Consider the following 18345-nt stretch of genomic DNA (forward strand, 5'->3'; position numbering starts at 1 on the left):
CTTTTGAGAAACTTGACGTGAGAAACCGCAAATCCACCATTCTTGTATTTTGAAATACTCTCGGGACCGTTTCGTAACAAATATAAACTATTGGGGGGTTGTTTGGTTATTTAATTAACCAAAATAAGACTGATTTGGTTAAAATAATTCAATGATTTGGTTAAAATAATTCAAGGAGTGACTGATTTTGTAATTTGAACAAAGTATAGGGGCTGGTATGTAACTTCTTGAATAAATGGGACTGTTTTGGCTGATAATTATCAAAATATGGGTTGTTTTTCAATAAATGGGATTATTATTTGGGGATTAGGACTGATTTTGAATAAAGGTTTAATAGAGGGGGGTAGTTTGGTCCTTTCACAATCTAAAATGAAATTAGGGGTTTTAAGTCCCCTTTCTTTTGTTTTGATCGGGATAAAGAGAATAGGGATACGATTCGAACACCAAGGCAGTGAACGAAGACGGGAGATGGAGGCTCAATCGATCGGGGAGAATCACGAAGGAAGTACGAACGAAAGCTTGCGAGGGGCGAGGTTTTCGATTGAGAAAGGAAGGAGGACGCACGGAAACAGCAGTAAGATCGAAGGGAGAGGCATCTCCAGTGGCGAGGTCCGAGGGTGGATGAGGTTCGAAGAGACGGAGGGCGTGAAGAAGCAGCGAAGTCTTCCTCGTCTCTTCCGGATGCGAGGTATGAGGTCCGGACGTTGCAAGCAGCGGTAGCAGCAAGGCGAAACCTCCGGGGCTTTGTGGTCGATGGGAACAGCAGAGAAGGAAGAAAACGAGGGGAAAGGGGGTCCGATGGCAGCCATTCGTCGCAGGTGAGGACCTCGGTGGTGTTTGCTCGAAGATCACGATGTATCCTTGTTTTGGCAGTTCCGAATCAACCACAGGTAAAAATTTCTTTTGGGATTTTGTTTGTTTGTTTGATAGGATTCATTGGGGTGTTTGGGTTTGTTGGGAAATCAATGAAAATGAATGGAATTTGGGTTTGTTGATTCACAAGAAATGAAGAAGGAAGAAATCTGTTTTTTTTTTTTTTTTTTTCAATAAGGTGAAGAAGAAGGAAACGAGATGAAGAATGATCAGAGACAGTTGTTATCATTTTGAAGTCAGTTGTTATAATCTTATATGGTTTTATATGTATTGTATCTGTGAAATCTTTGAGTGTGTCTAGCTTCTGTGAAGTCTTTTATTTTGAATTTGGGTTATGTACATGATAGATAGAGTGTGTGTAGGTTATGTATAAAATGATTTTATGCACATGATCTTGATTTTAAATCAAGATATGGAAGGTATATGTATGATCTTGGGAAGATTTTGAAATTGTATAAGATTTGTAATTCAATATTTGAGCTGATAAAATAAATGATTTTTTGTTTTACAATTTAAGATATTTTGTGTAGAGATAAAATGAAATGTATTTTTGTGTGAAATTGGCAAATAATGAATTTCTTCATGTATTATGTTTATTGAATTTGTTTGATTTGATATGTATTATTGGTTTTTTTCCTCTTGTATACACATGTATATTTAAGATTTTTTTACAAACAATTTTCTTGATAAATGTAATCTATTTTCGTTTGTTATGAGTTTGTTACATAAATTTGTGTAATATATATATATATATATATATATATATATATATATATATTAAAATCCATATGTTAGAAATATAAAATTTATTAATTTGTTAAACCTTGGTTTGTCGAATTAAAAATTGACACATATACAATTTATATTTATGAGATATATAAATAATTGAAGATTTATACATATCCCAATTTATCAAATATAATATTGATTTGTATTTAGAAATGTTACATGTCATATATATATATATATATATATATATATATATATATATATATGCATTGTGTTTATATGATTGTCACATATTGTATATTTTACAAAAACTCTAGTAAATACGATTTATATTTGACTATAAAACATGTATCGCACATATATATATATATATATATATATATATATATATATATATATATATATATATATTTCCGGACTACATTACCAATAACAGGAATCATTTCGAAATCAACAGTTTAATGTTTCGCGATTAATAAATCTGAAAACGTCTGATTTTTCAATTTTTATAAATATTTTTTATAAAAAATATTTCAAGTATGAAATTAAATATTAGGCTATAGTCTGAGTCCAAAAATGCTTTTGGAATTTCCATTTGAGGTGTAGAAGTCCTTCAACGGATAGAAGCAGTTTTAGCGATTTTAAGAAAATCAATATTATACTGGTTTTGGATTCTTAAAAGGGTCGTATCTTTTGCATACAAACTCTGTTTTGAACGTTCTTTATATTTTTTGAAATAGGGAAATGCGAACTATGAGACTAGAGTGTTTGTAATGCTCGTAACTGCTTAATACAAAATTTTAGTTTTTCAGACGCATTCCTAAGGTTGCAGTTTGACATGTTTGATTCGTTTGCCAGATTACATATTCGGAAGTAAGATACCATCTTGTATCTTATAATAGTTAAAGTAACTCATTTATTTTATATAAGATGCACTCAAACTCAGGGGTCGTTTGATAGATCCTGACTGGGTTGGAGCTGACTGGGTTAGAAGCTGACTGGGTTAGAGTTTCTGACTGAAACTTGTTGTTTGATTTTGCATCTGACTGATAGTATAAAATAACTATATTACCCCCAGACATCATTTTTTATAATAATTCATTAATTATTTAACATTTAATTTATAACATTATATTTTTAATAAATACATTCACCTTATAGTAAAAAGTAAATAAATTAAAGATGTAAAATTTGATAAACATTGTTGAATGATCACATGGAAACCCAAATCAAAACAACACCTCAACTCCATATTAAATTCAAGAAAAAAAAATCAGATATTAACAACACAACACAAGCTTTTGATCAATTTTTAAGTTTTCATGACTCATGAGTTGCTATTGGCATTTGTTCCCCTTAACAAAGGTTTGGTAATCTGTCAAACCCTCGTTTCCTATCCTGTTTGTTCTCCACCCTTCGAAGTGAAGCTTTCTTAAGTACTTACAGTGCTTAGCAATGAAGATAACCCATATATTTGTGCATTACGTTGTCTTGACGATGTGTAGAATTTCCAACTTGGAACAATTAGAGAGGGATGAAAGCTCAACATCGGTTACCTGTAGCCTCTCCGGATGAACTTAAACCAACAACTATCTGCAGTCTCCATCGTCTCTAATAACCTATCCCAATCGCTTAAGCACCTGAGCAATTTCAACGTCTTCAGTTGCTGGAGAAGCAGAATTCGGCGATGCATAGGCCGTTGAAGAGAAATGTCGTTCAAAGCGTGTTAGGGGATTATGGCTAAGGAGGGGCAAAGGAGTTTGAGCGATCTATTTGGAGTCGTCGTTGGAGGAGGGCTGGTCGATGGTGACGATGAAGGAAAGGTGGGCGATTGGAAGGAACGAGGTGGGAAGATGAAGAAAATATGACCAAGGTTAGAGAAGGAGAAGGGCACGCGAGGAGAAAGATGGCTTCTGGTCTCGATCAGCTTCTTTTTTTTTCATGACTGGGTAAGAGGCCAATGGACCGAGTCAGTGGGTTATTTACTTGCATCAAACAAACTTACTGGACCGAGTCAAACCATCATGTTTGACCGGACCCAGTCAAACCCAAATCAAACAGCCCCTCAATCTGTCAAATTACCAAGAAATTTACTGTGAACTTGACCGTTCACAGTCTTTGACCTAATTTCCGGGATGTCACATTAACCATTTAGATTCATGATCATCGGCTAATCCAGTCATGAATGCTAAATGAGCATAAGAAGAGATTAACATGATATTAACATAGTGTCAATAAATCTCAAAAGATCTAACAATCTCATAAAGATTGAGATTGACAATCGTTTGTCTTCCTAAACAGCTTCTTGGTGTGATTTTTGGCTATTCCACTTCACATCATGAAGTGAAATATGGACCCTTGACTTGTTTGAAATAATTTGATAATTAGGTAATTATTCATTAAGGATCAATAAAAACAACTATGTCTAATCTTTAATTGAATGATGTCTTAAAAGTATCCACTAAAAGTTAATTGCTATAAAATCCTCTACAAGGATAAGCTAAAAGGATTGATCCATCTTGTTCATGGTTTGAGAATAGTTCTCTTAGATGAAAAGAAATATCGTATCTTTAGCTATAAGAAGGAGCAAGTATCAAATACGCTTAGTGCATCGATACCATTGATGCTACATGGAATTCCATCATGTTAGGAGTCGATTATGGAAACTTAACCAACTTGCTAACACCTGCATATAATTAGCTGATTATTATTTGATATGAGCAATTTGGAAAGATCCATCTTATAAATTTTATGTGTACAAATTGAAGAAATGTGGGATTCCCTTATGCTGGAGCTGACTATGGTAACATATGCAACTAGCCAACTAGTGCATACTATCAGGTGATTTTAATATGAGCAATTTGGAAAGATCCATTGTGGAACTACATTGCATGTTAAGCACCTGTTGGAATTAACATGGAAAAGCAGAAAAACTCCATGCTTTAAAGAATCAAGTACATTGATAGGATTAAAGAAACGTGGAATTCCACAAGTTAGGAATTGGCTATGATCAGATGATTCTAACTAAGCATGAACAACTTGGAAAGATCCACTGTTGAGTTGCATATCATGTGGAGAACCTTTTGAGACTAACATGGATAAGCAAAGAACTCTAAGTTTCAAATGCTCCTATGCTTAACTATCATCAAAGAAGTATCAAGAAGAAGAAAGACAGTTATCCATAGGAAATGAGGATGTTGGTATACACAATCTCAACATTAAATGCGAAGGATAATAGGTAGGCCCATTCTGAGACGTATTCTGATAGGCAAAATTGATTACAAAGAAAAGGACTAAGAAAAGCACAACTAGCCAAAGTATCTGAAGAAGACTGAAACCTAAGAAGAGTTGATTGATCATCGATAATGAGGCTCCACAATAAGTTTTAAATATCAAGAGTCAACTCGTTCTTTTAAGTGTTTGGTCTATAATCAGAATAATGAATCCATAACACCATCGAAACATTACTTCAAATCCTTGAGTGTTTCACTAAAGGATGAGTATTGACATTTTCAAGAATGTACAGTGACCAAAAGGAAGTAATAGACTATAACATAGAGAAGTGGTTATGATCTAGGACATCAAATCGAGTCACTTTATTGTCCTTAGGATCATAAGATGACTCATTCTCTTAAATGTTAAGTCTATGGTCTCATGATTGAAATTGTTTATACAATGTTTCGTAAGATAGTTCTAGCTTATTTAAATACAAAACATTTCACATTTTTTATTATTCAAAAGTAAGCCATGAAATCTTTGAAAGTAGTATACTAACAACTATTCAATGTAGATTCATTGTTGGATTTAATGCAATTATGGATTCATCCTCTTGGACATATAAATAAGAGTTCATTACAAAATATCTAGTTAGATCATATTTGGAAATTGTGACAACCCGAAATTTTTTGCCTTGCAAGTCCAGCCATTCAATTCAATCGAGAGTCAGACTCGTTTATGCTATCAATTAGCATGGTTAAGGATAATTTTAAGGGTTCTAAGCTCAGTACATTCAAGGATTGGGTATAGGATTGAGTTTCTTAGGTTCTTCACGTTGAAATCAAGCCGAACACTCCATCAAAGGGAGTGTACGACCGTACACATAGGTGTACGGCCGTACACCCATGATGGCGGTGAACCCATGGCCATATATAAGCCATCCCTCCATTTTCCAGTCATTTCTTCAACTTCCAAGTCAAGAACTCGAGTTCTCTCTCAACTATCATCAAGATTTTTCATCTTGATCTTCATTTAAGTAAGTATTCCTTCCATTTTTAGTTGATACATTGCTATATCTAGCAAGGATCCATGATTTCATCCATGAAACATCTTCAAAACTCAAGAACATCAAGAGTGTATGGCCGTACACTCTATATACGGACGTATACCCTTGTTAAGACCATAACCTAAGGCCTTAAGCACTTGCTAGTCACTTGTTACCTCTTAGAACTCTTGAACCCTTGAACCCCTTTGAATTAAGACCCAAAAATGCATCCATCTTGGAGAGTGTACGGCCGTACACACTTGGTGTGGCCGTACACACCTCAAAACCCTCCAAAAGACCTTCCAAAATGATAGCTTTGCTCATCTTCTTGTTGTGTAATGGTCACCCTAGCTTCCCCATGGATCAAACACCCTATTTTGCATGTTTTCCATGAGTGTACGACCGTACACTCATGTGGCCGTACACCCCTTGGCCGTACACTACATGGTGTGGCTGTATACTCCATTTAGTGAATTACATGTGATTCTAACACTTAGTCCAAGTGTTTCCTAGTCCCTAACGGTGTTTTCCCTGCATGTTAGTTGCTTTTAAACACTAAATTCATGCCAATATATGCCAATATATGTCATTTAGGACTCGTTTGTGTCTCGGGACTTCATTCGTGGAACTTCTCATCCTTACGTGCATATTCGATTGAATCACCCACATAAGGTGAGTTCATACCCCTATAATCAATCTTTTAAATGTTTTAAATGCTTTTAAGGGGGGGGGGATACAAGTTGAACACAATGATAATTGTGTAAATGTTATATTTGACAAACATCATTTTAAAGGATTGCTTATGTGTTTATAAGTGATCAAAACATTTCAAAAACTCTTTTAAAGTTATGTTACTTTATTGTGACAACCGTCAATTTTTGGCCAAGTGAAAGTCAACTAAAGTCAACGAGTCAAACCGGTCAACTCATCTAACCCTTGTACATTAGGGTTTCCATTATGTTTCTTATTGAACAACTCGCAATCTTAATACAAAGTATCACTTAGAGTTTTCACGTGTTCGCAAATTCTAAACCCTAATCAGGGCAAGTGATGAAACTACTCGATAAAACATTATTCCTTAACCCTCAGGGGCATATAACAATCATAACGAGACTTAACGGGATGTACAAACCTTGCGTAGCGAAGCCAAACACTCAAAAAGGTCACAAAAGAAGTCTCTCCTAATCTCTTTCACTCTTACTCTCCGAAAACTCTCTAAGTAGGAGAAATCGCTCCAAGAATGTGAAATCTCTCCCAAATCTCTCCAAGTATGTGAAATCTCTCCCAAATCTCTCTCTGTATGTGAAATCTCTCCTAAATCTCTCTCTGTATGAGAAATCTCTCCCAAATCTCTCTCTGTATGTGAAATCTCTCCTAAATCTCTCTCTGTATGAGAAATCTCTCCAAGAATGTGAAATCTCTCCCAAATCTCTCCAAGTATGTGAAATCTCTCCCAAATCTCTCTCTGTATGAGAAATCTCTCCAAGAATGTGAAATCTCTCCCAAATCTCTCTCTGTATGAGAAATCTCTCCAAGTATGTGAAATCTCTCCCAAATCTCTCTCTATATGAGAAATCTCTCCAAGAATGTGAAATCTCTCCCAAATCTCTCTTTGTATGTCAAATCTCTCCAAGTATGTCAAATCTCTCCTAAATTTCTCTCAACTTCTTATAATCACTCGGGGCATCCCGACCCTTAATTTAGTCGAAAACCGCTCGAAAACGGAAGTCTACGCGAAAAACAGCCTTAAGGAGCCGAAACCCCTCTTAGGAGTCGAAACCCCTTAGGAGCCGAACCTCTTAGAGCCGAACGTCCTGAGAACCGAAACCCTCTCAACCGAAATGGACCGAGCACTCTGTCTATTTCGGTCCCCTGATCATTCCGAACCGAGCCTGACCTTCTGCTCTTCTCTTCTCACTTTCGGTCCGAGAGGACTACACCTTCGGTCCGAGGACCTGACCTTCGGTCCGAGGACTTGACCTTCGATTCCGAGATGCGAGCCACGACCGAACCCTCGCACCTTCGGTCCTCTCTTCTACTCTCGGTTCCTTCCTTCTCCACTCTCGGTTCTCACTCCCTTAGAACGGAACCTCGCAGGTTCGGTCCAGATTGCCGGTTTTTGACCCAAACTTCGTTTTAAGCCCGTTTTTCGAGATGTTAACGCGGGATTTTCACCCAAACTCGTATTTTAACATAATAAACCCCAAATATTCATATTTTAATTATATTTTGGGGAAAATCCTTGCCTAAGGATAAAATCTATTTACTGAGATATTTAAGTGGAGTGTTGACTTATCCTTTGGATAAGGACACAAGCAACCTCCCCATACCTTCATAGTGTTGGATATAGTGTCTAAGTCCATAACTATATTTGGTATGTACTTGACCCGACCCGGCATGGTCCATTTGGGTTGCACTTCACCCGAACAATTTATGGATAATCGTTTGAGAATAGTATAAGTTATGATTTATTAATATATTATAAGTCCTAATATATTAATATAAAATCATATTATTTAATTAGTATTGATCTATAATTAATCTAGAATTAATTTAGAGATCAAAAGTATGACTAATTAAATATGGGCTCTTGTATTTATATAGTGTGGGCTAATGCTTATTTGGAATGGGCTAGGCTTGCATGGAAAGTCCATGGATACTCCATGGAGCTTTAACCCATGGATCTCATGGAAATGAAAAGACATGGGTATTAGGGTTTACATGAATGTAACCCTAACCCACCACACTATATAAAGGAGGCTTTGGTTCTTGAAATCATATGAGTTGTGGTGAGTAAAGTAAGAGGGCCGATTTCAAGAAGGTGATTACTATTCTCTCAAAGTTCCAAGTTTGTGGTGATTTGTGATTTCCATTTGAGGCATCCACACTATTGGTGCTAGGCTCTAAAACTCCAAGCAATCAACTACAACTACAAGGTAAGTAATTCTACTAGCTTTATTTGATTCAAGTTCCCCATGCCATGCTAGATAGGATAAGAACCTTGGAAAAATAATTATTTGCATGTATCATAGTCAAACATAGATCCAAGGTTTCTAGGGTTGCATGTACACCATAGGAGTGTTAGAATGCTCAAAAAACCCATCAGTGGTAGCAGAGCCAGGTTTGTTTATTTGATACTTGATGCAAAAAAAAAAAAAACTTGAAAATCGAAGTTTTGTTCAAAAGCTCGTATCAAAATTTCAAGTTTTGTATATGTACTTACGATTCTTGAAATTTTTGATATGAACATTCATAAACATATGAGTTTAGAAGATCATAGAAATTATGTGCTAATAATTGATTAGATTAATTCTTGATCTTTATGTGTTTTAATGGAGTCCATAACTAGTTCTTAAGTTATGGATAACCAAAAGTCACATTTATAAATAACCATTAAAAGAACACATAGGTTACAAAAAATGAAGAGTCTTCATTTTTAATAACCATTAACTCATAAGTTATGAGAAATGAAAAGTTTTCAAAGTTTACAAAACTTGCCCTCAAGTTTTGGAACATGTAAAGTCATATTAAAAACTTTAGTTCCAACCCCTAGAATTTTAAAAGTTAAAATCCAACCCTTATACTTTATAATATTATAAGTTTAATAATATTTATATATGTATAAGATCAAGTCGTCTTACCGCTAGTACGCCTCATTCACGAAGCCGGTCTATAAGGTTGGTATAAGGTTGTTGCCTATAAAATGGCAACTCAATGGGTGTCCACTCTCACCCACCGCTTCCTTGATCGGTGGAGGGTCGTTAGCCGAATGGGTAGGACAAGGACTTATAAATTCTCATTAAAAGTATAATGATATTACTAAAGTAACTAAACTTAATTGAATTCTCAATCTTAGTTATTTTAGGAAAATGTGAATAAGGTGCTAATCCATGAAATTACACTTTACACTTTGTTTAAGTCGTTAGTGGAGCGTGTGTGCTTAACCGGCACACTAACTTGAACTTAACAAGGTAGGTAAAGGGTGACTTAATGTTTATCATAGTATCGATGGAGCGTGTGTGGTTAACCGGCACATCGATTGAGGGGTAATACATTAAGGGTACCAAGTAATTTGCATGGTTACTTCACACCTTGTTTTGTGATCCTCGGCATCCCAGTCACAAAACTTGAAGGGCACACTCGAGATTGAAACATGCCATTGAAGAAAGTTCAATGAATCTCAAAGAATCTAGGAGTTTCTAAACCAATTAAAACCTAATTAAATATTTCGTTTTTCATGGTGGAAATTGGTGAATCGTCATTCACCTACCTTCAAATATCTTATAGCTTAGATTACGGCATCCCTCTTCTAAGTTATAAAATATTGTGTTGGGTCCTAGCCTTAATATTACATTTAGGTGTTTCGACAAGGAGCTGAAGGTACCCGAGCCAACTGCTACTCCTGAAGAGCTTGCTGAATATGAGGTACATGAAAGAGATGCTACAAAAGTGGCATGCATCATGATGGCCACCATGACAGCCGAGCTCCAAAAGTCCTATGAGGACTATTATCCTTTTGAGATGCACCAGGACTTGATGGACCGCTACCATCAAAGTGCTCGTCAAGAGCGATATGAAATAATCTCCTCCATGATAACAACCCGAATGAAGGATGGTGAACCCATCACAGGCCACATACAGAAAATGCAAAGGTATGTGGACCGTTTACTGAAGCTGAATGTGAACTTCCCTGAGGAGTTAGAAATAGACATCATTTTGCACTCCTTGCCATCGTGTTATGATCAATTCCGCATGACATATCACATGAACAAGGAAGAAGTCACCCTCAACAAACTTCAAGGACTCTTGAAGACCGCCGAAAGTGGTCTAAAGGGTAAGTCGGTTGTTACTACTCCTACTCCTACTCTAACTGCGGCCAATATCTTGGCAATCGGGCATGGCAAAGGGAAGAAGAGAAAGAACCCTTCTAAGGGTACCAAGGGTAAGACCCTTGAAGGCTCCTCTTCAAGCAAAACCAAGAAAGGTTTTGTCATTCCTTCTGCTAACCCTAATGAGGCTGAATGCTTCTATTGCCATGAAAAGTCGCACTGGAAGCGAAACTGCCAAAAGTACCAGCAAGATTTGAAGGATGGGAAAGTAAAACCCAACCATGCAGGTATATACACTATATTGTCTAATAACTCACCTCATTCTAAGTCTTGGGTCCTTGATACAGGTTGTGGTATTCACATATGTTGTGATTTGCAGGGACTAAGAAGAAGTGAGAATGTGGAGCAAAGGAAAGATAAACTTGATCATGGGAAACAGGAAAGCTTCACCTGTCACCAAGATAGGAGTTTATTCCTTAATGCTAAATAGTGGGTTTACATTAGATTTGAATAAATGTTATTATTCGCCAGAAATGGCAAGAAATGTTATTTCCTTTCATGCATTGTATAAACAAGGTTTTACCTTTTATTTTGATAATAATAATGGTAGTATTGATGCTTTCTTTAATAATGTTCTTTATTTTAAAGCATTACCTTGTGATGGCGTGTGTGAAACTGTATCTGTTGTAGATAATCTAGGAAATAATGTATTGTGTATTAACTTTTCCACTAGCTTAGATAAAGCATCCTTATGGCATTGTCGTCTTGGACATGTAAGCAAGAAACACATAGGCCAACTCCAAAAGGATGGAGTCTTGGATTCATTTGACCTAAAGTCAGATGATAGTTGTGAATCTTGTTTGCTTGGTAAAATGACAAAGTCACCTTTTACTGGCACTTGTGCTAGGGGTGAAGGTTTGTTGGACCTCATACACACGGATGTGTGTGGACCCTTCAGAACCGCCACAAGAGATGCTAATCGGTTCTATGTGACTTTTACTGATGATTTTAGTAGATATGGATATGTCTACCTAATCAAGCATAAGTCAGAAACCTTTGAGAAATTCAAAGAGTTTAAGCAAGAAGTGGAGAATCAGTTGGGCAGGAACATTAAGATGCTTCGATCCGATCGTGGTGGTGAGTATCTTAGTACTGAGTTCCTTGACTATCTTAAGGAATGTGAGATTGTCTCACAATTGACACCTCCTAGGACACTATAGTTGAATGGTGTAGCTGAGAGGCGCAATCGGACCTTGTTGGACATGGTTCGTTCCATGATGAGTCGAGCTTCTCTACCAATCTCATTTTGGGGGTATGCCTTAGAGACTGCCGCCCATTTCCTTAATCTAGTCCCTACAAAGAAGGTTGCCAAAACACCTCACGAGATGTGGACTGGAAAAGTTCCCAATCTAGACCACATCAAGATTTGGGGTTGCGAGGCTTTCGTGAGACGCGAGACTCACGATAAGCTCGAACCCCGAAGCGAAAGGTGTATTTTCATCGGCTACCCACATAAATCCTTTGGTTACATCTTCTACAGACCCAGTGATAATGTGGTCTTTGTAGCAAGAAGAGGATTCTTTCGAGAGAGAGAATTCATGAGCCAAGGAGACAATGGGAGGCAAATTGACCTTGAGGAAATTCAAGAGTCAAGTGGTGAAGGAACCTCAAACCCTAGCCCTCAACCTGAGGAGGAAACTCCTGTTGAGCCGACTGAAGAATCTATACCTCTGAGGCGTTCCACCAGAGTTAGGAATGCACCTGAGCATTATTATGGTTTTCATATTACTGCAGAAGGTGAGACACTTATAAGTGATAACACACTGGTAAATCTGGATGAGCCTAACAGCTACACGGAAGCCATGGCAGGCCCTGAGGCTGCTAAATGGAAAGAGGCTATGGATAGCGACATACAGTCCATGTATGACAATCAAGTTTGGAACTTGGTTGACAATGTACCTGATCGTAAGATAGTTGGGTGCAAATGGATCTTCAAGAAGAAGACCGACATGGATGGTAATGTACACACTTATAAGGCACGACTGGTTGCAAAGGGTTATTCTCAAACTCCAGGAGTTGATTATGATGAGACCTTTTCACCAGTGGCCAAGATTAACTCTATTAGGGTTCTGTTAGCCATTGCTGCATTTCATGATTATGAAATATGGAAAATGGATGTCAAAACCGCTTTCCTAAATGGAAAGTAGGCTGAAGATGTTTACATGGTTCAGCCAGAGGGTTTTGTCAGTACAGAGTACCCCAGTAGAGTGTGTAAGCTCGAGAAATCCATTTATGGATTAAAACAGGCACCTCGTAGATGGAATCTTTGCTTTGATGAGAAAATCAAAGTATTTGGCTTTTCAAGGAGTGAATATGAATCTTGTGTCTATATCAAGGCTAGTGGGAGTATAGTCAGCTTTTTGGTACTATATGTAGATGACATACTACTCATAGGAAATGACATCCCAACCCTGCATGAAGTAAAGTCCTGGCTTGGGAAGTGTTTCGCTATGAAGGACCTTGGAGAAGCTGCCTATATCCTAGGGATAAGGATTTTGAGAAACAGGAGTAAAAGACTAATTGGACTTAGTCAAAGCACCTATGTGGACAAAGTGTTGAAAAGGTTCAACATGCATAATTCCAAGAAAAGAGAGTTACCCATCCAGAGTAACGCCAGATTGAGTAAGACACAAAGCCCTAGTACTGAGGCTGAGATAGCAGAAATGAGTCGAATACCTTATGCTTCAGCTGTAGGATCGATCATGTATGCTATGACGTGTACTCGACCTGATGTAGCCTTTGCTTTGAGCATGGTTAGCAGGTATCAGGGGAACCCTGGCAAGTCACACTAGACTGCGGTAAAGAATATCCTCAAGTACCTACGGAGGACTAAGGACTGGGTCCTTACCCTCGGTGGCAGTGAGGACTTGAGAGTTGTAGGGTACAGTGATGCTAGCTTTCAGACTGACAGGGATAATTTCCGCTCTCAGTCTGGCTGGGTCTTTACTCTAAACGGAGGGGCAATTACTTGGAAAAGTTCCAAGCAGGAGACAGTGGCTGATTCCACTTGTGAATCAGAGTATATAGCAGCAAGCGAGGCAGCAAAGGAGGCTATATGGCTAAAGAACTTCATCGGAGACCTTGGAGTTGTACCAGCTATAAAGGAGCCAATGGAGATTTTCGGTGACAGCAATAGTGCGGTTGCCTTAGCCAAGGAACCAAGAGATCATGGGAGATCCAGACACATTGACAGAAAATATCATTTCAATAGACATCGAATAGAAGAAGGAATCCTCGTGGCAAAGAGGGTATCATCGGATGAGAACATACCAGATCCCCTCACGAAGGGACTGACTCGGGCTAAGCATCTCCAGCATGCTCGGAGCATAGGGCTGAAGGATGATATTAGTTTTAGTAGTTAGATAATCTTGAAATTTGTAAAATGTAATTGACATTTGATGATAAATAAAAGCTGTTATTTATGAGTAAAGTGTTGCTATCTCTTGTCAATCGTTTACTATTATTTCTTTTTGCATGTTTTGACTTCCAAAATTATTATGTTATGGTTTATATCATATTATTCAAACTCTCCACAGTCGGTCATATTTTGGAAGTAGATATGAATCAAGACTGTCATGGGTTGGCTTGTAGAGGTCTAAGATGTTAGACAAAGCGGGGCTACAGCACTCATGAGTGCTCATAAGTTCTGAGTATTGGATTCAACCCACGCTCACTTGTATCACTTCATGGAATTTATCTCGAGTGATCGTGAGACGGTAATATCATATAAGTCTTCAAACCTAGAGATATCTTTCCAAGAATGTGAAATCTCTCCCAAATCTCTCTAAGTATGTGAAATCTCTCCCAAATCTCTCTCTGTATGAGAAATCTCTCCAAGAATGTGAAATCTCTCACAAATCTCTCCAAGTATGTGAAATCTCTCCCAAATCTCTCTCTGTATGAGAAATCTCTCCAAGTATGTGAAATCTCTCCCAAATCTCTCTCTGTATGAGAAATCTCTCCAAGAATGTGAAATCTCTCCCAAATCTCTCTTTGTATGTCAAATCTCTCCAAGTATGTCAAATCTCTCCCAAATCTCTCTCAAAATCTCTCTCAACTTCTTATAATCACTCGGGGCATCCCGACCCTTAATTTAGTCGAAAACCACTCGAAAACGGAAGTCTACGCGAAAAACAGCCTTAAGGAGCCGAAACCCCTCTTAGGAGTCGAAACCCCTTAGGAGCCGAACCTCTTAGAGCCGAACGTCCTGAGAACCGAAACCCTCTCAACCGAAATGGACCGAGCGCTCTGTCTATTTCGGTCCCCTGATCATTCCGAACCGAGTCTGACCTTCTGCTCTTCTCTTCTCACTTTCGGTCCGAGAGGACTACACCTTCGGTCCGAGGACCTGACCTTCGGTCCGAGGACTTGACCTTCGGTTCCGAGATGCGAGCCACGACTGAACCCTCGCACCTTCGGTCCTCTCTTCTACTCTCGATTCCTTCCTTCTCCACTCTCGGTTCTCACTCCCTTAGAACGGAACCTCGCAGGTTCGGTCCAGATTGCCGGTTTTTGACCCAAACTTCGTTTTAAGCCTGTTTTTCGAGATTTTAACGCGAGATTTTCACCCAAAATCGTATTTTAACATAATAAACCCCAAATATTCATATTTTAATTATATTTTGGGGAAAATCCTTGCCTAAGGATAAAATCTATTTAGTGAGATATTTAGGTGGAGTGTTGACTTATCCTTTGGATAAGGACACAAGCAACCTCCCCATACCTTCATAGTGTTGGATATAGTGTCTAAGTCCATAACTATATTTGGTATGTACTTGACCCGACCCGGCATGGTCCATTTGGGTTGTACTTCACCCGAACAATTTATTGATAATCGTTTGAGAATAGTATAAGTTATGATTTATTAATATATTATAAGTCCTAATATATTAATATAAAATCATATTATTTAATTAGTATTGATCTATAATTAATCTAGAATTAATTTAGAGATCAAAAGTATGACTAATTAAATATGGGCTCTTGTATTTATACAGTGTGGGCTAATGCTTATTTGGAATGGGCTAGGCTTGCATGGAAAGTCCATGGATACTCCATGGAGCTTTAACCCATGGATCTCATGGAAATGAAAAGACATGGGTATTAGGGTTTACATGAATGTAACCCTAATCCACCACACTATATAAAGGAGGCTTTGGTTCTTGAAATCATATGAGTTGTGGTGAGTAAAGTAAGAGGGCCGATTTCAAGAAGGTGATTACTATTCTCTCAAAGTTCCAAGTTTGTGGTGATTTGTGATTTCCATTTGAGGCATCCACACTATTGGTGCTAGGCTCTAAAACTCCAAGCAATCAACTACAACTACAAGGTAAGTAATTCTACTAGCTTTATTTGATTCAAGTTCCCCATGCCATGCTAGATAGGATAAGAACCTTGGAAAAATAATTATTTGCATGTATCATAGTTAAACATAGATCCAAGGTTTCTAGGGTTGCATGTACACCATAGGAGTGTTAGAATGCTCAAATACCCATCACATAGTACAACCCCTTGTCCTTCCTCCATACCTAGTCATTCCATAGTACTTTTCCCACCATTTTTCAGCCACCCACTTGGTCAAGAGCTGGAAAACCCTCCTCTCTCCTCACATTACTCTCATTTTTCTCCAAGTGACAAACTTCATTCTCTCTCACTTCCTCTCTCTAGATTTCGAGATTCAAGGCTATTCTCCAAGCTTTTCTTCTGCATTTGGTAAGTATCTTCCTCCTACACTTAGATATTCTACTATCCTTCATCCAAATCATAGATTGCTTACACAAATATCGTCATATTTGTTGTTAGATCTTCAAATCTTCAAGCATCTCCCAAGTGTTCTTGAGTTGAACACTTCTTTTCTCAATAATCCATCTACTGAAATCACTCAAGGTGAGTTCATACCCCTATCTTTTCATGTTTTTCTTAAGTTTTAAGGGGGGGGGGGGGGGAATACAAGTTAAAACACCAAGAACACAACTAAACTCATTCAACAGCTTTCATCAGAAAAGTTGAGTCTTATTCATGGACTGTTTTGACTACCTTAAGCTTCATATCTTTCAAAACTGTTTAATATGAAAATAGTTCAGGTTCATACCTTTAAAATGACTACTTGCACATCTCCATACGATTTTTCTACGATTTATGGTGATTTTTACAAAACTGCCTATCATTTTAGAAACGAATTCAGACCAGTCTGTGAATATGAACATTTTAACACCAGTTAAAGACTTCTAAAAATCATAATAAAATTATGAATAAACTAGACACATTTTTTGAACTCTCAGAATTTACGGATTCAGTTTTCGACATCGTATGATTTTTCTATAATTTTTCTAAAACAGTGTAGAAAGGTTAAAAACTAGTTAACAGCTTACAACTTTCATAACACTTTGTAGTATGTTGAGCAAAGTGCATAACAATAAGTTCTAAATAATGAATGTATTTTCTTGTTAGTTTATCATCATAAACTGAAATTTAGTCATTCATGATAAGGTTTACTCATTCGTTTCGAACACATATAATAAACTCCAATAAGCATAGTTTATGGATTTTTACTACATGAAAAAGGTTTTACTCTCAAAACAAATAGGTTTTTCATATCCTACGGGATAAACTATAATAGTAATAGTTTAAGGATTTCATATCACTAATTGATTCAGAAAAGGTGATTTTACTTCCTTCACGGAAGAGGTTTTAATATCAAACTATGTGTAAACTAGTTAACTTAGGTTGTGAGGCAATTCTCTCCCCGTACGTTCGAGTACGGGATCCCAATTCCTGTAAGTTATAACCAGAGTCTCTTATAGGGAGAGCGTGATAATTATGTATAGATCTATATTGGGATTGACACCCCACACCTCGCTGCTAGCTACAGCTGGACCGGTAGGTCTGCGGGTGACAAGAGTCATAGTATCTTAACATCTGAAAGACGTTGTGCAGGTTATTTCTCGTCATAGTATGGTTATAGCGACTCACATAGGTAGTTAACAATCTTTCAAGTTTACATGGAAAATTCTACTTTGAAAGGGGGTTTTACTTCCAAACTAAACGAGTTTATGTCGATTTAAACTTGCATGAATTACTTTAAGTATGGAAAAATACTTGTTTACTTTCGGTCCTGGGATTTAGGACTACATAACTTTTATAAGGAAAATATTGGATTTTCTTTGGAAACATATTTCTGTTAAAACTACATTTCATCTAGAATTGTTAGATTTCAGCTATAATTGCTAAGTGTATATGCTAGAGTTACATAAGAATCTAGTCACAATCGACTTAGAATTAGTGGGCCCGCCTTATCTCCTGTTCCTTGTTTGGTTGTGGACCTAGGGCAGACCCATTACATTCAACGGTTTATTTAACTTGAATTTTATATAACTTATATACGCTGGGCGATTATAGGAGGAATCTACGGGTCGTTCTAGGGTTCATTATCGCATAACATAGGAGCATTCATTTCACTCTTAACTAAGAAAATATTGGATTTTCTGGAAATCATACTCTATCGCTTTTACAAGGAAAATGGTTTCTTCCTCAAACAAAACTCTTATGAACTCACCAACTTAATTGTTGACACTTTTCAAAACTACTTGTATT

At 37.3% G+C, this 18345-nt stretch overlaps 1 long non-coding RNA gene across 1 annotated transcript; it reads left to right on the forward strand.

The window, feature by feature from the left end:
* Positions 1-421: 421 nt before the first annotated feature.
* Positions 422-1389, forward strand: LOC145129285 (uncharacterized). The gene is made up of 2 exons (XR_013717437.1): positions 422-890; positions 1052-1389. It is a non-coding gene; the product is annotated as an uncharacterized LOC145129285 (long non-coding RNA).
* Positions 1390-18345: the final 16956 nt, after the last annotated feature.

This window comes from Lactuca virosa, chromosome 8, assembly GCF_052849685.1.
Source record: "Lactuca virosa cultivar CGN04683 chromosome 8, Lactuca_virosa_CGN04683_v6, whole genome shotgun sequence".
In the NCBI taxonomy this organism is placed as follows: Eukaryota; Viridiplantae; Streptophyta; class Magnoliopsida; order Asterales; family Asteraceae; genus Lactuca; species Lactuca virosa.